Source organism: Branchiostoma lanceolatum, chromosome 1, assembly GCF_035083965.1.
Source record: "Branchiostoma lanceolatum isolate klBraLanc5 chromosome 1, klBraLanc5.hap2, whole genome shotgun sequence".
NCBI lineage: Eukaryota > Metazoa > Chordata > Leptocardii > Amphioxiformes > Branchiostomatidae > Branchiostoma > Branchiostoma lanceolatum.
Genome location: NC_089722.1, coordinates 39,129,460 through 39,156,786, shown reverse-complemented (window position 1 = coordinate 39,156,786; position 27,327 = coordinate 39,129,460). Strand labels below are relative to the sequence as shown.

General features: G+C 41.6%; 1 long non-coding RNA gene and 1 pseudogene across 2 annotated transcripts; both read right to left on the bottom strand.

Annotated features, from left to right (window-relative positions):
- Positions 1 to 9: 9 nt before the first annotated feature.
- Positions 10 to 26,875, bottom strand: LOC136422509 (steroid 17-alpha-hydroxylase/17,20 lyase-like; annotated as a pseudogene).
- Positions 17,823 to 20,271, bottom strand: LOC136422473 (uncharacterized). 2 transcript variants are annotated; one of them, XR_010753632.1, is made up of 3 exons: positions 19,691 to 20,255; positions 19,056 to 19,163; positions 17,823 to 18,819 (listed from the first exon to the last, which is right to left on the bottom strand). It is a non-coding gene; the product is annotated as an uncharacterized lncRNA (long non-coding RNA). The 2 variants fall into 2 exon arrangements; XR_010753631.1 differs by having other exon boundaries at positions 19,056 to 20,271.
- Positions 26,876 to 27,327: the final 452 nt, after the last annotated feature.

Sequence of the window (27,327 nt, the reverse complement as noted above, 5' to 3'; positions counted from 1 at the left end):
AATGTTTTAAAGTTCTACCGTTCAAGAGTTACAATATCAATGAAGCTAACATTTTTCTCAATTTTCTCGACATTCAGATGACTAAGTCTATGTTGTCAGGAATTGTGAATATGTAAATACATGTTGCATGACGTCATCTCCATGTCAGTCCCCATGTTGGTGCCGCTATTTGCATTTTCGAACATTTAAAGATAATGGCATTGTCAACTTCCTGTAGGTCACAAACATTCACTTCCTGCGGGTCATCACTACCTTGTACGGGGAGGGTTGGCTGGCGCCGCCTCCAGCCTTCTCATCAGGGGTGAGGTCAGGAGCCCCCTCACCTTCAGGAATGCGGAAACGGAAGTTCTGGACCAGTCCTCCCAGTAGGAGGAAGATGTTTGCTTTTGCCACAGCCTCACCCGGACAAGCACGACGCCCGGCACTGATTGGAAAAAAAGAGAGAAGACATAGCATGAAACTTGCTTTACTTGCGTAGCGGACTAAAGCTAAGAAGGCTGGACTCTAGGCTAGCATGAAATGTCATCTGCTTCTTAAGGTCATCCAAGAACGTTTAAGCAACATGTTATGATGATGATGATGATAACGATAGTGATAATAATGTGTTATAAGTACTTAGCGAGAAAGTGATAGAACTTTAACAGACATGATAATATATTAGGTAATCGATGAGCATTCTAAACACGACTATCGGTCACATGCACTGAGATAGAATCGCAATCATAGTAGTCTATGGACCAAACAGGTGTTTGGTACCACCGAGAGGGACAAGTGCTATAGGGAGTAATAGACATTTAAAAGAATGAATGTCTTACACACGACTCTCATGATGACAGCGATAATCTCAAAAGTATATCCGTAGGGGTACATATCGGGCCAGATTCTTTGGCTGGGGGCCGTATCTGCTTGGAGACCGTATTTGCTTGAGGCCCCGTATCTGCTTGGGATCCTGTAACCGCACGCAAATACGGTCTCCAAGCAGATACGGCCCCCAGCCAAAGAATCTGGCCCGATAAGTTGAAAAATCGCCGGTGGGAGAAGCCTACAGCGGAGGCTAAGGGGTACAGTACACACATAATATGCCCTTCTTATACGGTCAACATCATTAGGAGCCCTTTAAAAGAACATGTTACTACATCTTACAAATTTTGCTGCCCAGTTGAAAGAGCTACTTTTACCATGTCCGTACATAGGGTAGCCTGGTAGCCGGTATTGTTAGCTTTAATTCTCTTCTAACAGCTACCAACGAGACTAGATTACAGACTAATATTGGGTTTTGATGTTGTACCTACCTGAAAGGCATTAGAGCCGTTGGTTTTGGTACTGGTTTCCCATTCTCATCCAAGAAGCGCTCAGGCCGAAAAACGTCCGGATCTCCCCACGTGGCAGGGTCATGGTGCAGGGCCCACAGGTTCGGCATGATCCAAGTACCCTTAGGGATCTGGTAACCTCCTGAGAGTTTGCATGTGTAGATGGTAAAATGACATGTAATCTTATAATGGTGTTTGCGGTGTGGCTAAGGTGTTTGAAACCCTCTTCTACTACAGGCTACATTGACGATAAAAGCAGTTACGGTACCAGCGGTGTAAATAAGACATCGTGCATCATCACGCCAAGCTAGCAAACGATATGCCACACCAATGCGATAACGGGATCGTAAGTTCTAGCTGAGAACGTGCAAACAGCATCATTTCTAATACTCCATCCAGGAGGTCACCCTCCTTCCCGGAGTAACAAAGAGGCAAAAGGAAATGTGACAAAGTTGGAAGAAGGATAGCACAAACATCACACCAGGACCGGATGAACTTGAAAAAAATGGGACATAAAGACAGGTACTTACTCAGCGTGGTGTCGACAATTGTAGCATGTGGCAAAGATAAAGGAGAAATGGACCCCATCCTCATCACCTCATGTATGGTCGCCTCAGTGTACCGAGTGGTCTCACGGTCGGACAGCTCAGGCAGCCTGTCACGGCCCACCGCACCGTCCAACTCAGCAGCCACCTTCTCCTGGACCTCCGGGTGCAGGGTGGGCAGTAAGGAACAGGATGGCCCAGCGTAGGGTCATGATCGTTGTGTCTGTACCCCCTGAAATGGCCATAGTCACATTGCAGCATTCTGAATCAAAGTTGAACTGTAATTGCCAACACGACATATTGGACTTACCCAAATTTTCGACTGATCAGCTACAGTCTGTGTCAAGGAATGAGCAATCTACTGCTTCTGTGACGTCACGTTATGCAGATAGGACACGTCACTCGGTAAGCAGTGGATCATATGTTCCAAAAAGTCTATGGCGCCCCCCGTCTCTGACAGAATGACATCTACCATCACAGATGAACTTTCAAGTGAACATTGCAGCATAATATCTCCTTCTACATATCCATTGATTTTGCTTTACGTTGAGATTGATAATGTAAAGATGTTATACTAGGTTTTACATCCAATTGCAGTCGGCATAGACGTGTTCATACAATCCGTCTGTTTGACCGTTAACTAAGATTTTATACAAGTAAGATCAGTCGTATGCAAATTAGGCGTAGGCGCACATACATTAATACCCTGGAATCCAGAGCAATTGTACCGGCCCGCACCCCGAGCTTCCCCGGACCTACCCTCTCGCTGGCCCCGACAAATTACCCCGCCCCACTTCCCTCTATAGCCCACAAGATTGGAGCTTGTTTGGCTAGCGGGAAGTGGGGCGAGGTACGTTGTCGGGCCAGCGGGAGGGTAGGTCCGGGGAAGCTCCGGGCGCGGGCCGGTGTAGGTACGGGGAAGCTCGGTACAATCGCTCTGGATTCCAGGGTAATACATGAAAGAATAGATGCCACATACAAAAAAAGCACTGGTCTGGTGTGTGGAGTAATGATTTAGAGTGCAAAAGAGAAGGAAAACCCTTTTGCCTACCCGCAAAGATGTCAGACATAATCTGCCTGAGATGAGTGTCTGTGAGAGAGTTGATGTCTAGGATCCCCTCCTCCTCAGCATCCTTCTGAGCCTTGATCATGTGATCTGTGATGTCACGGAGGTTGCCTACAGATGCGCGCATTGCCATTTACTTAAGGACCCTTCGATGAAGGTGTGACTCATAAAACTACTAAAGTGAGAATTGTACAGAGGCGGGACAGTGAAAAGTCAGTTGTAGAATTAAGTCTTCACGGTGTTTTGGATCACTAGTTTAGAACGCCTTTTCCAACTCGATCCCTATTATCCCCAACGTCTCTATCCTTCAATGATCACCATGGTTTTTTAATAATCTATCTATGATAATTGAATTATCTCAATAACCGCTGGTAGTTGGCCGTATGTTTAGTTGCCAAGTGGTTGCATTGGTTGACCATTAATGTGGTTCTCTATTCTGTACCCTTTGGAGCATAACGCAACCAAAAAAAGTGTTTCTAAATGGGGTATGTCACTAAAGCTACGGCACGATAACTGTCGACCTAGCTTCGGCGAAGCACTAAACTTATTTCATCAAAAAAAACGAATATTTTTTACGCTTTGTGTATTGTGTAGTCTTTTTAGTCGTACTTGTAGGTTTTGCATGATATTCCCAACGGTAGTACAAATCTAATTTAGGACGCAGCGAGGTCGCCAACGTGCCGCAGTCCAGCGAGATACCCGCTTTAGAAACAGTGATTGGTGTCGCCTTACTTGGGTCAAAAGTTTCCCTGTGCTGCTTCAGGTGACGCTGCATAATCCCCAGGAACTGTTCGGTCAATTTATACATGGTATTTTTTTCTGTGTAGGAGGCAAACACAAAGTAAAGTTTTAAAAACATTATGCCAGTCTGTTTACCTTCGACGTACCAAGGAGGTTATATCATTGGACCTACTGTATGTTGTATTAGCCATGTAAAGATTTGGGTACCTCTTTTAGCTTAGAAAAGGCAACCTGCAAGAACTCGTGCCATTCACTAGATGTGAAACATTGCCATGGCTCTATGTGCATGTCTTTCTGTAAATGAAAGTTACTCATGTGTGAAGAAAGTGTATTTCAAGAGACAGGTATATTAGAGTGAAACGAAGACGGTCATGGCCCTTGGGTTAGCTGCAGGACTAGCACTATCTTAACCCTATCTAGACCGGGCTTTTTTTAGACTTCTTGGACCGGGGGGGGCTCTTTCGACCCCCCTTCATAACTTCCGAACGGTATGCTCTATCATCACCAAATTTGTAGGGAGTGATGTTCACGTGAAGTTTCATAATTCCTGTAATTTTGGTGACGTTATGACGTAATCTGACGTATTTATGACGTCATCGATGTGATTTTATTGGCTAAATAGGGAATTCCCATGATATCTAAAAGTATTAGACAAAATAGTGCGTATTATTGATTTAAAGGTATGCCAAGGCATTTGACGTCAGTGGTGACTAGTCGACGTCAAATTGACGTCGAAGAATGACGTCATGTGTTGTTAGCGACCCCCTGGGATCCGCCATCTTGGATCGGACATTTTGAAATTTTTTTAAATACTTTTTTTCCATGTTTGATCCCAAATAACAATCAAAATAGACTAAAACATTAATCTAAATGTTTCTGGCTAAGAAAATTCCAGGTTGTGACGAATTTAAAGGCAAAAAAGCCTGTTTATACAAGAAATTATGATCTTGTCCGCCATCTTGGATTTCTAGCGATGACGTCATCAAATTAGCATAATTTATGAATACTAAATCATGACAGTTACATTAAATCACATATGATGTTATACATTTAGGAAACTAGTGTGGTTGAGCAAGAAAACATTGGAAACAACTATGTTTAAATCGAAATTAGTGAAATTTGCATAAAATGCCTCTCCAGAAACCCGTTGCCATGTCAACACGAAAAATGATGAACTTATACTTTAATCATAATATTGTTGCCAACTAAATTCTAGGAAAAGTCACCAAGTTTGGTTGTCCTACCATACGTTGTTTAACAGTTATACGATGTCAAAGTTGGCGCGGGCACTTTTAGCCCCCCCCCCCGGTCTAGATAGGGTTAAAGCGTATCAGATGTTGGTGGCATTTACTAACTTAGCGTTGGCAGTAAATGTTAAACAAGTAACCACAGTTTGTCCACATGTACATAAAAAGGAAGTCGAAAATCTACTTCGGCCCAACCTTCTTATAAACAAACGCCCAAAGCACTCCCTGACACGCTCCCACTAGTACGAAATTAGACGCCACGTAAGTAGGTCATCTGTCATCGACCTGCGTGCCGGGATGTCAGACCGTACTAACAAGGTATAGAGTGACAGGCGGGTGCCCACTGAGTTTGCGCGGACGGATTCCTGTACAATTTTGGGAATTCTTGTAAAACGGGCGTAAAATATACTATAAAGCTCGCTCCTGAAGCCTCGCCGAAAATAGTCTATTGACCCCATGACCTGGAATGGCTGGCCATTGGGACGCAAGATGTGGTCACCACAAGATTGATTGATCGCTAATTCTGGGACCTTTGGCCTTCACTTCATGACACTCATCTCTGCTATGCCCCGATATTGTGACCTTGGGAAAGGCACTTAACACGACTTTCCTCACTCCACCCAGGTGTGAATGGGTACCTGACTTCTGTTGGGCAAGGAGGTGGGTTGGGGAAGGTCGTATTGAGGTCATCTGCTGACGCCGAATGGCAGCCTCCCAGACCCTTGCGACAGTTCCACAGAGTGCAAGTGTGGAGCAAATATGCATCTGCTGTGTATCATGTGATTGTAAACCCTGCAGCAATTCAGCACTAGCTGCCATTGCACGGGTAATTTTTGACCAATAAACCATCGGTGAATCGTACTTAGCAGCTGAAGAACTGCACAAACAGACAAAAAAGGCAAACATACAAACCAAGACAGTGCCTCCGTTCACAGAAGTAAATATTTGCTTACTCACTTCGTGAAGGCAGGAACCGAAGTGAAGGATAAACATCAACGAGCACCCTCTGTGCGAAAATTTCGTTGGCGTTCTTTTTTACTTTCATCAGAGTGTTGAATTCCTCGTCGTCCATGTTGTACCTGTTAAATACAAATCTTGGTTATTCTAGTCTTAGCGGCATTTTTTTGCCAAATCTTCTTTCTCTGGCATGTTTCATGTTCTTTGGTATAATCGATAAGATCAATGTCAACTTATTATACGGCTACCAGTTTATATTATTTTTCAGGTGTTTCTGCTGCATATTTCATATGAATCGAATCTGGATAACCGTTGTATAACAAACATCGTTATGTACATTTATGTAAGTTTAATAGAGGAACAAATATAGTACAAGAAATATGACACTTTCATTATTGAATAAATCTGGATGTAGGCAGTGACATTCGTACACTTTTGGGTATAAAGTTGTTGGTTTTTCCAATTTTGACAGGATGAGTACAGTTGCACCCATTGCATTGACGACTTATAATTATTACAGACATTGCTCCCATTGTAATCACATGTATGTATAAGGACAAACTAGTTTATATATCTGTACCTTACACCGAAAGCAGCAGAACAAATGACGTTGTAGACCAGCTTATAAATGTAGTCCTCAAGGTTCACTACTCGACCCTCCATCTCGGAGAGCTCAGCGATGATGTCCTTCAAAGACTCGTGAACTTTACTTTGTAGGTTCTTTCCTGAAGCGTAATCCCTAAAGATACACGTCAGATCAGCAATGTATAAGATAGCAAAGATTTTGAATTGTTTGGAAATACTTTTAATGCTGAGATTTGGAAATATATGTTGCCACAATCGCCACTGTAATTTCAATTCTATTCTCTCAATATTTTTTAGACAATCATCTAGTATCCATTCCAGCGCCGGTTCACCCCTCTGATCGTTTCCCTGTCAAATAGGATGGTGCCCGTTCCCACTTAAACTTTTGACGCTTACGTCACTGATCATTTGAGGTATCGGGTATTTTCTACAAGCAGGTAACTTCTTGGGATCGAACATCTAAATGCCGGTTCGAAGCCCTATGCCATGCCGTTACAAGAGACGGTGTGACTCGTAGCCAATCATAGCTAACGATTATAATGTATTTAGGAGAATGTTTAGTTCAGATGGTATTCGATTTTCTTTTGACGGCTGTCAGACTACATGCATCTGGCAGAGGAATGACTAGAGACCGGGATTTATTATAATGAATGAAGACCTTTATTGCACATTTCTGCCACACTTGGCTAAGTACAGGTCACAACAAAACAAAACAACAAGTACAGTTACCGGATACAAAAAGAACATGACTATCATTAGATAAATTCTACTTCTCCTCGCTTTTCGGTTATGGTAGATATAAAAGAACAGACATGTTTTTCAATGGGAGGTTTGTCTAGTCGCATTAGGAATATGAATTTTTGTACAGTGCTTAAATGTGTGAAGTAGGGAAATAAGTTTTCTACAAGCTTATACAGTTCATTTCTTTCTTTGGTATATAATCCACATTCTACCACAAAATGACATTCGTTTTCTATTCTATTCAAATTACAATGTTTACATAATCGTTGTTCTAGAGGAGTGCGGGTATGTCTTCCCGTTTCAATATGTAGTTTGTGGCAGCTCATTCTTAGTCTTGTGACTGTATTCCTGATCCTCATATTTGCATTACTTAGATATTTTTCTTCATTATAAGTTGTTTTGAATAATCTATATGATCTTAACTTATTTTTGGCAGCCCCACCTTTGTTGTCGTTATGTATTTAATGCGCTTATCATGCATAATTGGTGGTTTACATTCATTGTCAAAGATGGTTGTAATATCACTAATAAATAAGTTGAATAACGTTGGGCTTAAATTACAACCTTGTTTGACACCGCTATGTGCAACATATGATTCAGTGAGACCATGACTATGTTTGACACAATTTGTAGTTTTAGAGTACATGTCTTTGATAGTTTGAAGAAATTTACCACCTATGCCAAGCTTGTTCAATTTAAATATGAGGCCATTTCTCCATACTGAATCAAAGGCCTTACTAAAATCTACAAAACACGCAAAGATGCGAGAGTTCTGACTGATATATTTCCTAACTAGGGTGCTAACTACGAAAAGATTATCTGTTGTTCTAAAGTTTTTTCTAAAGCCTGCCTAATGGGGTTTGAATAATGTGTTGTTTTCTGCATAATTTACTAAACGAGTATTCAATATGGAAGAAAATAGTTTACCTAGACAGCTCATAATAGAGATTCCACGATAGTTGTCTGGGATGGAAGGGTCCCCTGACTTGTGAATTGGCACGATATGGCTGAGAGACCATTCCTCAGGAAAATATTCATTTTGTAAACACATATTAAAAACCTGGAGAAGTGGCTTTTTCAATATCATTTTACCAGATTTCAACATTTCGTTTAGAATCATGTCATTTCCACTAGATTTATTGTTTTTGAGATTAGAAATGGCAGTGGTTAATTCCCCAATGGTTATTGGGGAATCAAGGACAGAGGGGTTTACAGTGGGCGGGAATGAATTTAGTGAATCGTTATTTGAAATTCGCGGATCTTTTTCTGGGTCAGGACAGTCCTTTGTATTGTTAAAAAGTTTGTCTACACTGCTGAAGTGATTAAGCCACTCTTCATCTGATATATTGTTCTCTTGTGCTTTTGCTGGTTTTAATTTGTTTACTAGATTCCAAAAGGCACTAGGATTTTTATCTTTTAGACAGGATAATTGTGTCATTATGTAATTATGAAAATCTCTTTTCTTCTTTTTTATGAGTTTTCTATATACCTTTTTCCTTTTAAAGAATCTACCCCTGATGTCTGGGTTTGATAGCTGTTTTACAAGTAGGGAAGCCAGGTTCTTCACCCCTCGCTTTAGTTCAGTACAGCTTTTGTCGAACCATTGTTTGTTTTGTCCAAGCCGGGTACGTCTCTTAGTCTTACAATTTGTTCTCTTTATTGACAATGATCTAGTACCTATATGATTGATACACATGTCACCCAGCTAACACAGAAAATAGGTATCAAGGATAGGAGTGTTTTTACAAGATTACACTTCTGGACCAGCTGCGATGTCATTGGCCAATAAGGTAGTAACACTAGCACTTCGCTACAATATGTCTTTGTCTATTTGCCTCTACCTCTTCATGCAAATGTAAAAAAACCTCTTTGACTGATTTCACGATGGGAACAGATATATTTAATCTTCATGGAAAATGATATTGTTTTGAGCGAGTTTGTGTGTGTGTTTGCGTGCGTGCGTGTTTGTGTGTGTGTGTGTGTGTGTGTCCGTATGCTTGTAGTCAGCATAACTTAAGAACGTCTGGATGGATTGTAAAGATATCTGGTATGTAGGTAGGTGTTGGGAGAACAACGGTCAAGGTCGATTTTAAGGTCCCTGACATGTGCCACAGGAACTGCATTGGCGTTTTTGGTCAAAATCTTCCATGGAGAATAAGTGAACAAAGGAACGACAGATTTCCGTGTTGATTTTTAATTAGAGTTTTCTACACACTGTCCAAACCCTACCTGATGGCACTGTTGAATAGTTTCCGGTGCAGTTTCCATGTCAGGCTGTAGTCAGTGAAGGCGATGTCCTTCCCACCTTCAGTAAATATGTCCACTGAAAGAAAATGCCACTTTCGTGAAAAGAATTTCTAGTCATGCTTTTGATTGAGACTATGAATAGTGTCGACTTTTTCAACCACAGTTATGACCTCATTAATACTTCATTAACCAATAAACAAATAGGGATTTCGAGAGACAAGCCACAATACCTCTTAAAAGGCACGCAAGTCCTGAACTATGCGTGCTTATAATCCTGATTGGTGAGTCTGTTGATCGAATAAGGATCAAAGTCTATGGCATTGTGTGATAACTTGTATTCGCTGCTTGCCTTGTACTGATACAAATTTCTGCATGTTTTTGTACTCTGCATGGGTTCGATCAGCTTAATGAAATAATATGTTAAAATTTTTGTTTAACATCGGGTCGGTGTAGGAGAGCAAATTGGATTGAAAGAACAAGAAAATATGTAAGACTTATAGAAATGATTTACATTCGTTGGATGGTTATGACCACATGCATGCGGGCACGTTCCTGTAGTTCTCTAGAACACGTTGCCACACTTGACTGGACTCTGACATTGCTACACTTGACTGGACTCTGACATTGCTACACTTGACTGGACTCTGACATTGCTACACTTGACTGGACTCTCGCATCGCTACACTTGACTGGACTCTGACATTGCTACACTTGACTGGACTTTGACATTGCTACACTTGACTGGACTCTGACATTGCTACACTTGACTGGACTCTGACATTGCTACACTTGACTGGACTCTGACATTCTACACATATCGACACATATCGACATTAAAGGAGCAAATATACTATGTCGTCGTGTGGTGAGAACTGTAGAAAATCGAAGCCCAAATAGACTGATCCTAACTGTCCATCACAATTAGCGCTTCGACCAATTAGAGAGTGACTGCATGTCTGTCAGATGTTTTGAATTTTTATGTTTTAATTTTGCATTTCTCCGTTTTGACGGAGGTGGGCGGGGCTGTGATATCGGTCTATTTACACTAGGTGCGTGAAACTAAAATATCACCATGAGGCTTATTTTTGTGCCGCTTTTGAGCAGTTTTGATAAGAAATCCGCCCGCAAATGTGGTAAACAGCGACATTAAATGCCAAATTCATAAAGATTACAGCAACTAGAACATATCCAGTTTTCAAGCCTCATAAAATGCTCCGGGTGCCTTTAATATATATTTACAGATGTGGCGTGGCTATGGCCACATGTGGACACGCCCATGGTGTCCTCTAGAACTCATTACCACACTGTCACTCACTTATCACTCCACCGTCACTGTCCAGTACACGTTCCGATTCTGATAGCTACGCAGTACTCACGCGACCACATCTTTGGCCTGCCTGCATGCAAAGTCAACACTCTTCTTAACGAGAGCTTCTCTTACAGCATCCAGACTGTTCAGCACAACCACGCCTGTCATCACAAGCTTCAGGCTGACACCGTCTCCATACCTCTTGGCGAGTTCGATGAAAGTCAAGAAGGATTGTCCACCGAACACTATAACAAAGAAGTACGTCTTACATTTTCAAACAAAAAATCAAATATTTAACACAACAGGCGGAAGCATCTGCGGTAGGAGATATGGGTCCCAGAAGAACGCTGATTTTTAGAAGAAAAAAAACTAGAATTCCAGGAACACATTGTCTTTGCCAGATAAACAGGGCTTGTTATGGAGAGTGATTGATATTTACATGCCTATCACCCCCTCCAAATCTGATCATATGATCATACACCATACCGTTTTGAAGTTGAGGGGGGGGGGCGAATGAGTCCAGTCTAGATAGGGTTAAAATCATTTGGTGGTACAGGACTAGTATATGTGTCTAGTGTGCTGATATATGTTATAACTGGTCATGAAAAAAATATGAGTATGTTCATATTATATGGGCCACAAAGGTTTGATACTGCAGTGTTGTAAGTTGAAAGTGATGATGAAATTGTACAGTCAATATATATAACGTTAGATAGAATAAATCTTTATTCCATATCATACACATTTTGAAAGACAAGTAGAGACAGACTGATAGCTTTGATATAGTCCCTGGAGTAAGACGTGGATGTGTCTTGTCCCGTCTGTTGACCATAGTCACTATAGACTGTGTAATGCGCAAAGCCATGGATAACCAACCTTAACTTTGCTTTAGTCTGGAAAGAGGGTAGCGCACTACCGACCTTGACATTGCACATGACATTGCATTAACAGCTGAGTCCCATCAGATTCTCCGAGGTAGAACTACCAACGCAGAGAGACAAATTCAGCAAAAGTAGGGCTGAGAAGTTAGCGGCAACAAAACCACATCGATGCAGGTTGGAGAACAGTCCACAAATATCCAGCTACACATCAATGGTCACTTGACTGGACTCTGACATTGCTACATTTGACTGGACTCTAACATCGTTACATTTGACTGGACTCTGACATTGCTACACTTGAATGGACTCTGACATTGCTACACTTGACTGGACTCTGACATTGCTACACTTGACTGGACTCTGACATTGCTACACCTGACTGGACTCTGACATTGCTACACTTGACTGGACTCTGCCATTGCTACACTTGACTGGACTCTGACATTGCTAAACTTGACTGGACCCTGACATTGCTACACTTGACTGGACTCTGACATTGTTACACTTGACCGGACTCTGACATTGCTACACCTGACTGAACTCTGACATTGTTACACATAACCACATCGATGCAGGTTGGAGAACAGTCCATAAACATACAGCTGCACATCAATGGTGAACCCACTGAGAAAGCCACTCAGTTCACGAACCTTGGTAGCGTAATCACTGCTGAGGGAGACACGGAGACAAACATCAACCCCCGTCTTGTTAAGATGGGGTCCGTTTTTGGGAGAATGAACAAAGTGTGGAACAACCGGACACTATCCAGGAAACGTCAAGTGAAAGTACCCAAATCAGTAATGCTTCCCACAGCACTCTGTGCCAATGAGAAACGACAAATAACAGCAAAAAGAAGGACATACCGTACAACATAACATACAGAGATAGAATTACAAATGAAGATATCATCAAAGGATCGGGTCAACCTTCTTAGCACCACCATCACAGAGAGAAGAGTGAAGTAAGTACACAGGACATGTACTAGCTTGGGATGCCAAGACAGCGCTGCACCGACATCATGAGAAAGGAAGTTGGGAACACCCAAACTTACCTGGATCTCGACCAACTTGAGGTTAGTTAGTAGTAGTTTTTTTTTTAAATCCCAGACGTCATGGCGCATAGCTGTGACTTGTTGTTTCATATGTTTACTGATGTTCATTCTGAGTTTTTTGTTGCATGGGTGGAGTTCTGGTGGGTGGTGTGAAATTATTCAATACCCCACTGTTATTTGGGTTGACAAGATCATCAACTGATATAATGATAGATGCAAATTAATACCTTTTTTTGTATGATCAATGAGAACCATTTATGATACATCATTCGCAAAGGTTAAGGGCAACCAAAGCAATATCAGGGCCCGAAAATCAGATTTTGAAAGACAATCTAATTAGTCATTTCTATACATGGTTAGTTCAAACAACACTATCACCACCCTGATCACAATCTATGGCGACGTCCATGATGCAAAAAAAACGACGTCATTGTAATGTGAGAACTCACTGAAAATCGTCGGTGTGGGTTTTGTAGGCTCGCGAGACTAGGGGGATCATCGTATGTCATATTTTGCACAGTTTGAACTGCTCAAAGTACTATTATGAAGTTATAACACAAATGTGCTAGACAGTGCTAGTAAATGTCACTACCATGAAGATTTCAGCCTTTCTTTATTTCAATTTGCTGTCCCTCTAAATATATTAGTCTGGCAGCCTACTCAACTCATCCCTAAAACATAACTCTAAAAGAAAGGAAAGTGTAGGATCTTCAAATGCGGATGTATCATAGATATTTCATTGATGTGATCCAAGCTTAGGATGTTAGTATGATGAGGATTACATTGCGAAACTAATTTAGTACATATTGTTTTACGGGAAATCCTGGATTTTCTTGGGATCCAATAGAAAAAGCTTATAAGCATACGGCTCCCTTTGTAGCTAGAACTTTAAACATCGTTGAAACGAACCGAGCATTTATTATCAATCATTTGGGCAACGCTGGAGCAAAAAGAGCAAAGCCAAGATGAAACTTTTCAACATGGTGGCGAATGTTTGAAACATAGAATATATTTCAAAAGATATCACAATAGCAGAGTAATTGAAGTGATATGGATTAGGCTGGCTGGTATATGATATATTTCAGACATAGGACATGGCATTCTATATTCCAAAAGATGTCATTTTCTTCATCTTTGGAACTTCTAGCATCGATTGATTTTAGGTAAGGTAAAGTAGTCATCCATAATTGATTTTAGATATCGCCTAGTCTACTGCAGAATAACAAGTCCAAAGAGAAGATGAGGTGGAAAATATACAAAACAGATTCGCATTCAACAACGAAACCTAAGATATACAGACAACCGAGACAAATCACTGGTTTCAACGGCTAGAAGGATTTGCACTGATAAGCCATGGACTTTGCGACTTCAGGTCCAGTGTGAAGATGAAAATATTGCTGCTGGGAAGGGCTGCACCCCACGGGCATTGTAACGCAAATGTAATCAGTAAAAGCATTAGAAATCACCAGAAAGCCTAATCTATACCACTTCTGTTACACTGCTTTTGTGATATCTTTTGGAGCAAACTAAGTCGAGTACAAGGAATGGATTACCAACACCGGCTGACTCGAGCAAAACAGGAAAGATTGTCTGGTGTAACAAGTGCAAGCTGCCATTTAGCCCATAGAAATAGCAATTCTGTATCAGAACGAGCTGTTGAAACCATGGCTGACGGACTCCAATCCGACTTCGTACCTACATTTGCCATGGATGATCATCTGAAAGTTGGTGTCACGGAAGCAAGTCCGGATGCCGAGACTATGAAAACTATCATCGGGCAAGTGGACAGTGATGGCGATACCTGCGTCGCTAAACAGTGCGTCCGTACAAAAGATGGCAATGACGGCACGAATAACGCCGCTGCTGTTGTGAAAGGACAAACATTTCTCAAAACCGCTTCTATTCAGCAAAGTTCTAATGCAGAAATTTGTCGGGGTAATATGGCTGTTTCGAGGCTAAGTCAGGAAGAGAAAATCACTGGATGCGACGTATTAGATGGAGATGATGACAATGTAGCCTTTGTTGGGGGTAGCAGTGACATGACTGATATTCAGCCTACTCTAAGCGCACTCTATCGGCATTTTTCAATGTGCGAGTCGGACGACCTGAGCTCTAATCGTATGTACCACATGGACCCGAATGCGATGTGCTCAAATGTCACGGACCCGAAACGGCTCTACACGCTACACTCCCAAGATACATATCCGAAAAATGTCCACAGCCCTAACGAATTGTACGAGCCGGACGTTCAGCCTGAACCTACACACAGACCAGGTTCCACCGATGGAGAAGGTCAGGAAAATCATGACGATTGCAATGATATAACGACAACCAGTCATACTGCAGCTACGGACAGACAAACAGCGGGTATAGCTGTCATCAATGCTGATGTGGAAACAGAGGACGTTTCCTCTGTCACCCAAAATCCATATTTGCTACAGAAGTCTGTCGTTCTCTCTGAAGCCGCACACAAACAAGCTTACAGCGACGGAAAAGAGCAAGAAAATGATGACGATTGCAATGATATAACAACAACAAGTCATGCTGCAGCTACGGAGAGACAAACAGCAAATAGAGCGGCCGGTAATGTTTCCTCTGTCAACCCAAATCCAAAGTTGGTACACAAGCCAGATGCTCAAACTGAACTTTACATCAAGCCATACGCTGTCAGGTATCAGGAAGCTGATGAAAATAGCATATCGGCAAATACGAGTGCTGCAGCTGAGAACACTGGGATAGACTCTACTGGCCCTGCAGATGGCGACATTCAGCCATATGCTGTTGCATACACGTCGCAATATGGCATGGCGTACTTTAGCGCCGGTTCAGGAGAGGCTGAAACTTTAAACACCACCCCGAAAACAGACAATGTTTCGAACAATTCAGAAAATGACTGTAAAGTACAGCATCTCCCGACTGAACTGTATCCAAATCCGACAGACGGGCAAATTCCACTTGACCCGAGTTCCATCCGAAACGCCCTAAACCCGAACCTGATGTACGTGCCGAACATTCACCAAAACGCAGATTGCGGTAAGGTTATTATTCGTCCACGTTGAATGGTGGTTGTGTTAATTGTAGCAATAAACTTTAAAGAGTCATTCACAAGGCTTTACATGTATTACAATTGTTATGCTGGTGTTAGTTATAAGGACAAATAATCAATCAAATCAATTCTTCATGAAACCAATATCAGTAGCTGACTTTTCTGGCACAAAGCTTTTAATGTCTGTTTAATGTGATGCTTGGATAACTCCCAAGTGGTGAATGTAATAAAATGATTTTTATCAATCTGATCCCGATGTCCAGTTGTACTAGATAAATCAGCTGTGCCTTAATCCAGGGTTGATTTTCATTGGGTTCAAATGCAGTTGGAAATGTATCAAATCCCAATATAAGTTTTTTATTTATTTGTTCCACTGAATACTGTGTTTGTTTCGCTTTATTATCTAAGGCTGTACATGGCGGCGATTGGTCATTGCTGGAGCCTTCCTGGGAGTTCTTGTGGTCTGCTTCACATTTGCCGGATTGTACCTACTCAACAAAAATCAGGAAAATCAAAAGGCAAGCCTACAACCCTTTTTTTCGAAATTGCAATATGACCCCTTAAGAACAGCTCTAAAAATTCAACAATGCCACCTTTCAATTGTGGCTGTATATTGGAACGCTTTACGTTATGTCGATTGCGATGAGTACTTTTTCAGGGTGTTCCCATCGCCGAATGTGCAATGCTGCAAAAACGACGCTAGTAATATCCGGTTGAACTTTTGCCGGGCTATATCTAGACCTGTACAGCATCGTACAGGGTGTTCAAAAGGTGAAAGTTGGTTTATCGCTGGGTTGGGCCAAATTGCGCTGGGAAATTGGGACAACTTTGCTACTTTTAAATTTTTGTCCGTTTCCCTTACAGTCACGCAGACACGCGACTTAGACTAAGTTACAGGTGTTGGCCGTTGGAGTAGTGGGGAGGAAGGTTACTGTCGCCATAAAAACAGCAATCCTACACCAGTCAGGAACATTATTGATATTTTATTACAGAACGGAGATAGCGTCTTTGATGAAGGGCAACCATCTGCATCTTTGACCCCCATCAGTAACAACTCAGAGCGTGGCACATCAGTTACTATCACCTCGCAAGGTAAATAATTCTGATATCATAGTAAGTCAGATTAGCGTGTTGACCATGTGAGAATTCTTAAATACTATACTAAGTAGGCGTGTATTTCCCAAAGGACATTTTAATGATTCTGAAATACTTTTACTCTGCACAACCTTTTAAGAACCTTCGGTGCAAACTTTTATGCCATTGTAGATTCTGCTTCAATGGCAGACATCAAACCATCCGTATCACCAGACTCTACCACTGTGGCGACTTCTTTCAGCGAAGCATCATTAAAGATGTCCGCCCACCAAACGATGCGCCTTGACACAACCAGGCCTGCCCCGGATGTGAACACCACACTGATATCCACACCCAGGCCTGACCCGGATGTGAACACCACACCGACATCCAAAACCATGCCTGACCCGGATGTGCACACCACACCGACATCCACACCCACACTGCACGAAATGGCCTCGTTTCCCGGCGTATACGTACCGGTATTTTTCTGTATTTTTGTCGGATACTGACGGATACTGACGGATACAGGCGGATTCGTGTAAGATATCCGACAATTTCCGCACCGGTATATGGAATATTTCCGGAAGAATCCGAAAGTAAGGTATATTCGACGAATACGGAGCCGTACACTGCACGGAAATGCCACCGATTCTGACGGATACGAACAGGAAATTTTCTGTATTTTTGGCGGATACTGACGGATACAGGCGGATCCAACCTGACGGATCCGACTAAATGCGCACTGGGATATGGAATATTTCCGGAAGAATCCGAAAGTAAGGTATTTTCGACGAATACGGAGCCGTACACTGTACGGAAATGCCACAGATCCTGACGGATGCGTACAGGGATTTTTCTGTATTTTTGGCGGATACTGACGGATACTGACGAATCCAACCTAACGGATCCGAAAATTTCCGCACCGGGATCGGGAATATTTCCGGAGGAATCCGAAAATGAGGTATTTTCGACGGATACGGAGCCGTACACTGTACGGAAATGCCAGAGATCCTGACGGATACGTACAGGAAGTTTTCTGTATTTTTTAAAAGAAAATTGCGGATACTGACGGATACAAGCGGACTGTGATCCGGAACCTCAGATCCGGAGGAATACAAAAATAGGAATTTTCGACGGATATGGGGCCGTACATTGCACGAAATTGCCCAAGATCCTGACAGATACGTACAGTATGTATTTGCCACGGATACAGACTGATCCAACATACAGACTTTCTACAATCTTTGACATATTGTGACTCTGAATATGTTTGTATTTGCCACTAATATGTACAAATCAAACACACAAAGTTTGATAGAATGGTTGATTATTCATAAATACGCGTGCATTCTTGATTTAACGAATTATTATTCAATGACAGGAAGTTTTGGGAAAGCCTGAATGTAACATCATTTCATATTTCAACATATATGCATTTCTAAGTTCAAAAACTATCAAATACAATACGGAAGTTCTATGTGGCTAAATAATCCATTTCGTTTAAGACAGGCCGAGGGACATCCACATACTCAAAGCACCTCTGCATATGCAGGTTGATGTCGGTAAATTGGGGTTGTGTAAGCACAATTGTTTAAAAATGTATTACAATTAACAACCATCACATCATGGTAGTAATATTTACTGCCGTATAGTGCACTTGGACCAAAAATTTCTACATGTTCTACATATTCTACTAAAGTAATGAAAGCCTTATTTGTGGCCAGTTCTTCGTCTAAAAGATATCAGATACAAATAATTTCAAATACAGAGGTTGAAAATAGAAACTTCAAAGTAACATTATACTGTCTGAAAAACTCCCATGATGACACGCCACATTTTACACGTAAGTAGTATATGCCGTGGAACTGCATGTGTATAATCGTCCTCTCCCCATTCTATGACTACATCTGAGTTCACTTCTTCCATGCACTCTTGGTAAGGTACAGGCAAGGCTGATTTCTTCTGTATCTAGCATGTTGGACTCAGCTTGGAGTTCATCTTGTGATGAACCAGTTCCTATATGATAAAACCAAATGATGAATAAATATCAATTCACATACTTAGTATCTAAGTAACATGTCACATGATTTTGACATAACTGTGATCAAGGAGGTTATATAGACTATATAACCTCCTTGCTGTGATGGGCTTCGTTTCATCACAGCAGCTAACAAAAAACAAGGGACAATGGGTATCCATCATGCCTGTCTCAGCTAACATTGAAGTGTACCGATGATGGACTTAAGCCTTACCGAAGGAGCCTGAGGTACTCTGAGCATCTGACAGCTGATTGCTTTGTTCAAGCCAAGCTAAGGTCCTCACAACATGTGCTGCATTTGTGAAGGAAGTATCTGCCGATGCTGTATAGGATATATATATAAAGGGAATCAATGACAAATATTAAACATATCACATAATCACATTTGTAAAAAATGAATCTGGCATCGTTTAATTGAATACGTAAAACTTACATTCATAACTTGAATATGATATTGATCAAACATGTACAGCTACAACTTAATGCAATAATCACTGAAACACACTACTACCTCCACATAAGTTCCAGCTCACTATCCACAAACTGTGGGACCTTTGTGGGACAAATACTTATGACATTCTCTTCCGTTACAGGATATCTTTAATTATCTTTCCCTCAACCGCTTGCTATGTTGTATCTGAAACGTTAACCAGACACAAATGTCTGTTGACCATTGGCAAGAACGAACAAATTGAAAGCTATAAATTTCCTAGATCCTAACGGTGTAGAAGTGCAGGTCGACTGGACAATTCTTAATGTCATGCAAATGCGATGATATGTCAAGCCACAATAGGAGGATAACTGACGTTCAAACTAGTTAGAAACATGAATTTTCCAATTTGTACTTACCAAAGGGCAGTCTCTCTAAATGATGAATCGACTCCCTACCAACTTTACAAGGGGGAGGGGGGCGACGAATATTGCATGCACGAAGAAGACTACTTCGCAATGCCGCGCGTTTGAGTTTACACCGAATCCCCTTCGACTCTCAAGTCACTAAAAATCACTGGTCGACCATGGTAGACTCTGGCGATGCCATGTTAAGCACAGAGAGTGATGAAACGCCGTTCTTGTCTCCGTGCTGTTCACCGACAAAACCGTTTCTCGCGCCTGACGTCATGACACGCAGTGTCTTGTGGGAGATTGGACACGAATCCGTATTCCGGAAACGTCAGGATTCGTCGGAATTGTTGGATCTGAGGTGCATCGGATCCAATCGGAAACGTTCCGTATCTGCTATGATGCACGATTGCGGATCCGCTGGATTTTTCAGGATCTGAGATCATGCCGTACAGTGTGTATTTGTTGGTTAGGATCCGAAGCAACTACCGACAAACAAACAATCCGATTAATATCTCTGCCATATTGACAAATATCTGAAAACGAAGGATCCGCGCAAATATCCTCAGGTATCCGAGGCGCATCACAGATCCAGACGTATACCGCGTCGGAATTGCCGGATCTGAGCTGTACCTGGTATTTGTCTGAATTTGCTCGGAAACGTTCCGTATCTGTACCCGAAACGTATGAAGGATCCAGACGTATACGGCGCCGGAATTGTCGGATCTGAGGTGCATCGGATTCAATCGGAAACGTTCCGTGTCTGCTATAATGCATAATTCTGGATCTGCTGGATTCGTCAGGAAATGTGATCATGCCGTGCCGTGTGTATTTATTCGTCAGGATCCGAAACAACTACCGACATACAAACAATCCGAACATTCCAAATATAAAAAAACGAGGAATCCGCACAAATATTTTCGGGTATCCGAGGCGCATCACGGATCCAGAGGAATACGGCGTCGGAATTGGTCGGATCTGCGGGCACCTCAGTATCCGAGCAGTGAACTGGGATTTTTCCGGATTCGCTCGGAAACGCCATGAGGCCCGATTCCGGATCCGTCGGATCCGTCAGGATACGTGGCCATTTCGTGCAGTGCCAGGGCTACCCCGGATGTGAACACTACACCGACATCATCCGTCCAAAAAGGTAGGGTGACGTAGGTTGTGCCCCACACAACTTAATATCTCTACACAGAGAAATATACAGAAAAATACACAGTTGATATACTACTTAATACATTTTATGCTATCATCATCAAGATTCATGTTACTATAGATTAGTGTGTGGAGCTCTATAAAGTGATTAATTCAAAGAAGCAATCAAAATAGTGTAACAGCTGGATATGCAAGCAGTAGCGTTGGCTTGCCGGGCTTGTACTTAGCATCCATCTGTTTGGGGAAATGGTGTTTACCAAATGATTCCTTTGTTATATATTTTTTTGGACTCCCGAGACAGGCCAAGACGTTGGATGTCTTGTTGTGGTATGGTTTGGTATGGTTATAATAATGGTAGTGACAAACTTGATGTACCACCTGAGCTCCCATACTGAATATCAACATCAAACCGTCGGTCACTGCTAACTTTGTAAAAGAAATATCTACACTGTCGAATAGTAAGTCCATGATTCATGTAAGTTGAAGTCACCCTCTAATCACTGATTACAGAAGGCCGTGGAGAAATCGTGAACTCGGAGAAGATCATCACCTTCGGTGGGAGGGGAAGTGGCCCTGGGAGGTTCAAGGATCCTCGCGGGGTGGCCGTGTCCGGACACAATGAAATATTTGTGGCTGATGCAGACAACAAACGAGTCCAGGTCTTCAGCATGAACGGGGCGTTTCTCCGCCTCTTCCCAGCGGCAGTCCCCGGTGTAAATCAACAAGCAATGCACCCTAGTGACGTAGCCATTGACGGAAAGGGAAGCGTGTGGGTGGTGGGTTCCAACGCTGGTACATTTCATTCAAACCGTAATTATGGATATGTGGTTAAGTACAGTCGACAGGGTCAGCCAGAACTCAAGCACAGGTTTCCGTTACCAAACTGGGATAGCCTGCCGCCAACTGTTGCCTTCGACGCGGCAAACAACAAAGTCATTGTGGCTGCGAACACTAATGTGTTCATGTTTTCACAAGACGGCTCCACGGATAAAAGTTTCAAATCAAAGAATCGTGCAGTCGCGTTCAAAACATCAGACAATGAAGGAAATATGTTCCTTACAGATCCAACAAGTTATAAAGTCCAGGTCTACAATCAGGATGGAATTCGGCTGTTTAAGTTCGGAGGTTTGGGGAAGGGCAAAGGTGGATTGAATTCTCCCGCTGGTATCTGTACAGACAACTCGGGTCACATCATCGTAGCGAACTTGGGTTACAATAGGGTGGACATGTTCACACGCCTCGGGGAATTTGTCAGCACGGTCGTCGAGGTCAAAGAACCATTTGCCATTGCCATAAGACCAGGTGGACAGTTGGTGGTGACCGACCCACATGCTAACACCGTAACAATCTTTCCACGTCATGTGGCATTCTCGTGATTCTACAGTGTGAGTGTGCACCTTCTTTGCCTTTTAGTTGTAGTGATGTGTAGTATCAGCAGTCGCTGTTATAGGTGTGATTCTTCTGAACCTACTTGAAGAATTTTACCATTATCTTTGGTACTTAATCTCTGTCATTTCCTTTTTATAGATTACACTGTATCTTGCCAGCAGTTTATGTTATCTCGTTTTTTTTACATTTATGCTGCATTCGTTGGCCATCTAACAGTTTGGTCTTTGTACATATACATGTAATACTCTATAGTTGGTGTACATGTATTTCCGAGACACGCACACAGACAATTGTGAGGACATGGTGATCAGCAAAGGAACTATAAGGGATGTTTTTGCTTTTAATTTGTAAAACTAGTCAATGATCTGGATGTAGCACATGAATTCTCAGAATTTGATTATACTGAGAATTATTGGCAAAGTTGCAATACCGAGGCGACAGTAGCCTTTTAGGATGATCATAGACCTACGTATACCACAAGCCACAACCCAACTCAAATGGTGTGTGTAGCTGGGTCTATGGTACCATTCCAGTGTACGAATTCGAAATAAATAATTATTAACCTCGAAGTACAATGGGCGCTGCTTTTATAAATTCAAGATATATCTATACATCATGAACAGTTTAATCTTTGTACATACACATGTAATACTCTATAGCTGGTTTATTCTGAATCCATGGTATAGCTTTATTCAAATGTTATGCATGATTACTTTAACCATGAGTTCACAAAAGTCGTCAGAAATCTGTACAATGGAGTAAGTGAAGTAGAAAAAGGCTATACTGATAGCTCTAATATAGTCCCTGGAGTAAGACGTAGATGTGTCTTGTCCTCCCTGTTGATCATAGTCACTGGATAGAGGTCGATTATGTAAATGAGGTCCTGATTTGCATACTATACATTTCGTTATGTTAATCATCACCTAAGGTACCTATATACCAAAAGCAAGGAGGTTTTATATATAAAGTATATTAAAGCAATGAAATAACACAAAAGTAATGAAAATACACCAAACCCTGCATGAGTTATCCCCCTCCAAAGTTTCATACATAAAGGCCCACTGCAGCTCAGAACAAGCCGCTAAGAGGTCCAAACGTACACCACTTGTTCCCTGCCCCAAGTCCTATCTACTTTAAAAGAATCATGACCCTAGCGCCTCCAGAAAATTTAACCTCAAATTTTGAAGCTCCGCTGCAGTATTTTAGGTACCCGCTAGGAGGCTAATTATCGAACTTGACCTTCCTCTTTACGACCCCTACCCATCTATCAAATATCACGCACAACTATCAACAGCTTCTCGAGTTATTTTGTAAACATACAAGCACAAATACATACAAAGTCCGCTGCAGTACGGTAGGAAAGCGTCAGGTGAACCATTTTCGAACTTGACCTCCATCACCACAACCGCTTCTCATCTACCCAAAATCATAAAGACCCATCAACGTTTCCGTCACTTTTTTTGCCTACATACAAACACACAAACATTCAAAGTCCGCTGCAGTGCTGTTGGAAAATGCAAGGTGGTCCTATTTTGATCTTGACCTTTCTTTGCACAAGCACTACGTACCTACCAAAAATCATGAAAATCCACCAAAGGTGTCTCGAGTTATGCTCCTTACATGCATACAGACCCACTCACAGATGGCGTAACCAAAAACATATTCTTCTCGGCGAAGATAATTACTCAATGATTCGGCTGTAGTGTAAGTGACATTGATGCAATAATAACTCTGAGAGAAAGGCCCACAATGTATATAAACGAATGAATGGTGACATGTTTTGTTCGACAGCTGTATATGGTCAATGTATGGCAACAATAACAATGTAATAAACACAATAATACCCGTCTAACTCGTATGATAGTAGAATAGTTTATTGCAAATTCATGCCCGTAGGCTAATTGCATGTTGACAACAATGTCGAAATACAAATGTAAGGTAAAACAAAGGTATACATGAATACAAAATCATTCTATATTGCTATTCTACAGTAAGTTTCTATATCTACGGTACTAATGCGGGGTTTGATTTCTTCTCTGAAAGCAGTGGAAAATAAAAAGTCCCACACTTTCAATGATGAGTGGGCTGGATGATTTTAAAAGGAATATGAGTTTCTGTGTATTTCTTAATTTAGAAAAGTTTTTGGAGATTTCGGATACTTTCGTGAATAATCTGCTTCTTTCGGTTTCAAATTCGGGACATTCGCATATAAAATGTATTTCATTTTCCACTGCTTTCGTTGCACATTGTTTACATGTTCTGTCCTGGACCGGTAGCTTTTTGTATCTCCCTTTCTCTATTTCTAATGGGTGCGCGCTAATTCTTATCTTACATATTGCCGCACGTTGGTCAGAGTCATTATGGTACAGATAATTTTCCATGTCGTAGATCGTTTTTACGTTTTTGTAAAATCTTAGTTTTCCTTCATCTTTCAACAGGTTATGAAAGAATGTTTGAATATACATATCTTCTAATCTTCTTCTTAACAGTGCACAGGTCTGTCTAACGTCTATATTAGGGTTGTCTGTATACCAAATGTATGAGTAGCCACAATTGTCAAGTACCTCCTTTACATGTTGAGTCCAGTTTTTCCTACGATTATTCACAGGTATATGTTGTTGTGACAGAAGTGCGTCTACTTGGAGAGGATGTGAGGAAATGTCTAGTTGTCTGAGTCGTAGCCAGTATTTGACTATGCGGACTGAAACATCTAGATCGACTGGAAATATACCCAGCTCCGCTCTACATGCTACGTTACTTGAGCTTCTTTGGACACCAAGTATATTTTTACAAATTAAATCTGTTTTGAATTATCTCGATAGGACACTTATCGTTTAGGTAATCCTTTCCCCAGATTTCGCAACCGTACAACATGATAGATTTAATACATGCGTTGTATATCCTTAACAGGGCCTTAGGAGACAATGGTGAGCGAATCAAATGTTTGAGACTGAAAATGGCTTTACGTGCTTTTTGTGATAATTGATTTTTGGCAAGAGAAAAACTTCCCGACGACGACAACATCAAACCTAAATAGCAGTAAGCACTTGCTGTTTCAATACTCTCTGAACCAATGAAAAAATTCACGTCCTTGAATAGGCGTCCAGTTTTGTTAAAAATCACCACTTTTGTTTTTTTCTGATTCACTTGTAATTTCCATTTTGTGCAAAACATATTAAGTCTGTCTAAAGCACGTTGTAACCCTTCTTCGGTCTCTGAGAAAATCACCACGTCATCGGCATAAAGTAGACAAGAGACAAAAAGATTGTGCAAAGTGGGAGGTACGCATTCGGGGTTATCTAACTCTTTGACAAGGTCATTAATAAATAGGTTGAAAAGTGTAGGGCTGAGATTACAGCCCTGCTTTACACCTCTATCTGTGTCGAATAAAGGAGTGAGACCTGTGGAAGTTTTGACGCACGTCTGGGAGTTAGAATACATGGATTTGATTAATTCATAGAATTTTCCACCTATCCCTGAGCTGAGTATTTTATAGCGAAGGCCTTCTCTCCAAACACTATCGAAAGCTTTCCTGAAGTCGACAAAACAAGCATATAGCCGTTTATTGGAATTGACATATTTAGATATTAAGGAGTCAACAACGAAAAGGTTATCTCGTGTTCCAAAATTCTTTCGAAATCCTGATTGGTTTGGGGAGAGAAGTGAATGCGCGTCTAAATAATTAGAGAGGCGGGTGTTCATTATTGTGGTAAACAATTTGGCTAGGCAGCTCGTTACAGAAATTCCTCTGTAATTATTCAGGTCCTCTTTAGAGCCTCCTTTGTGAAGTGGCACGATGTGGCTTTCGCACCATTGTTTAGGGAAGTGGCCTGATGACATGATTAGGTTGAATAAAATTGCTAACGGCTTTGTTAGAACATGTGCGGCACATTTCAACATTTCGTTTAATATAAGATCATTGCCTGAGGCGTTACCATTCTTTAATTGTGAGATTGCTTGATTGATTTCGCTTGCTTGTATTACTGTATCCAAAGGGTTGTGTTTTGACAGTTCGGTTTCCATTTCATTCAGTTTATTTTCAATGTGAATATGGAAGCTGTTGTTTGTTTTGGGTAAGTAATACAGTCTTCCTTTTGCTGCTACAAATGTATTGGCCTAAGAACGCAGGTATGGAGTCGAGTGGGACATGGTATAAGTAGATCAAGAATAAACGAATGGGTGCACTAGATTCACATGTGATACGATTGGAAAATGATACTCATCTTCAACACTATCTTGGCATGTAGGACACTGCCTCTGTCTGGGTAGTATATTATAAAACAGACCTTTTTCTATCCGTGAATAGTTTCATCAGGTTGGTAAGTCACTGAATAAAAAAGACTGTTTTACACAACCAAGCGATTTATTCCACCGACGTTTCGTTGACCATCTGTTACCTTCTTCAAGGCACTTCTGACTGGTTCACATAGCAAAAACTTTATGATCCATAGATGATACACAAAAATAAAGGACCTATCTAGTTGAAGTTAGATTCTAGTGATACAAGTGATACTTACAGGACAGGTTTCCGATGATTGGCCAGAAAAATGGTCCCGGGGGCATCCGCCATCGTTTTACACAGTCTCTCAACCACGTGACCAAAACCAGGGTCACTAACCCCACAGCTATTGTCAGCAACCACATCGTCCTATAGGAAATGTGAAAAAGTTGAATGCCTCTAACCTGCAGTACTGTACTTAGTACGCACTGCATACCATCGATATCGGGGGCTCTCCGATGTCTCTACGGCGCTGGGAGTGATGCCCACCCTCCCAGACAGCTTAGCCCGCTCGGTGGTGGGTTTACGGCCTTGGATTAATGTCTTTGGCAGCTACACTAGTAGAAAGGCTGACAGAAACGGCTTAATCATAAGCAGACTGGGCCAGGTAAAACATCCCTAAGCCAACCCCTAGAGACTGAGACCAGGCTATACTGTACTGTAAACATGACATTACCTTCCCCACTTATAGTGTATGGTGAGGGTGACCTATTTTGGAGTTGTGGATCGAGGGTGCCCCAAGCACCGTCCCTCTCACATGCACACCTCCTGTGACTCCGATCTCACTTTATAAGTTAGGGCTCCCGTAAAAAGACATGTT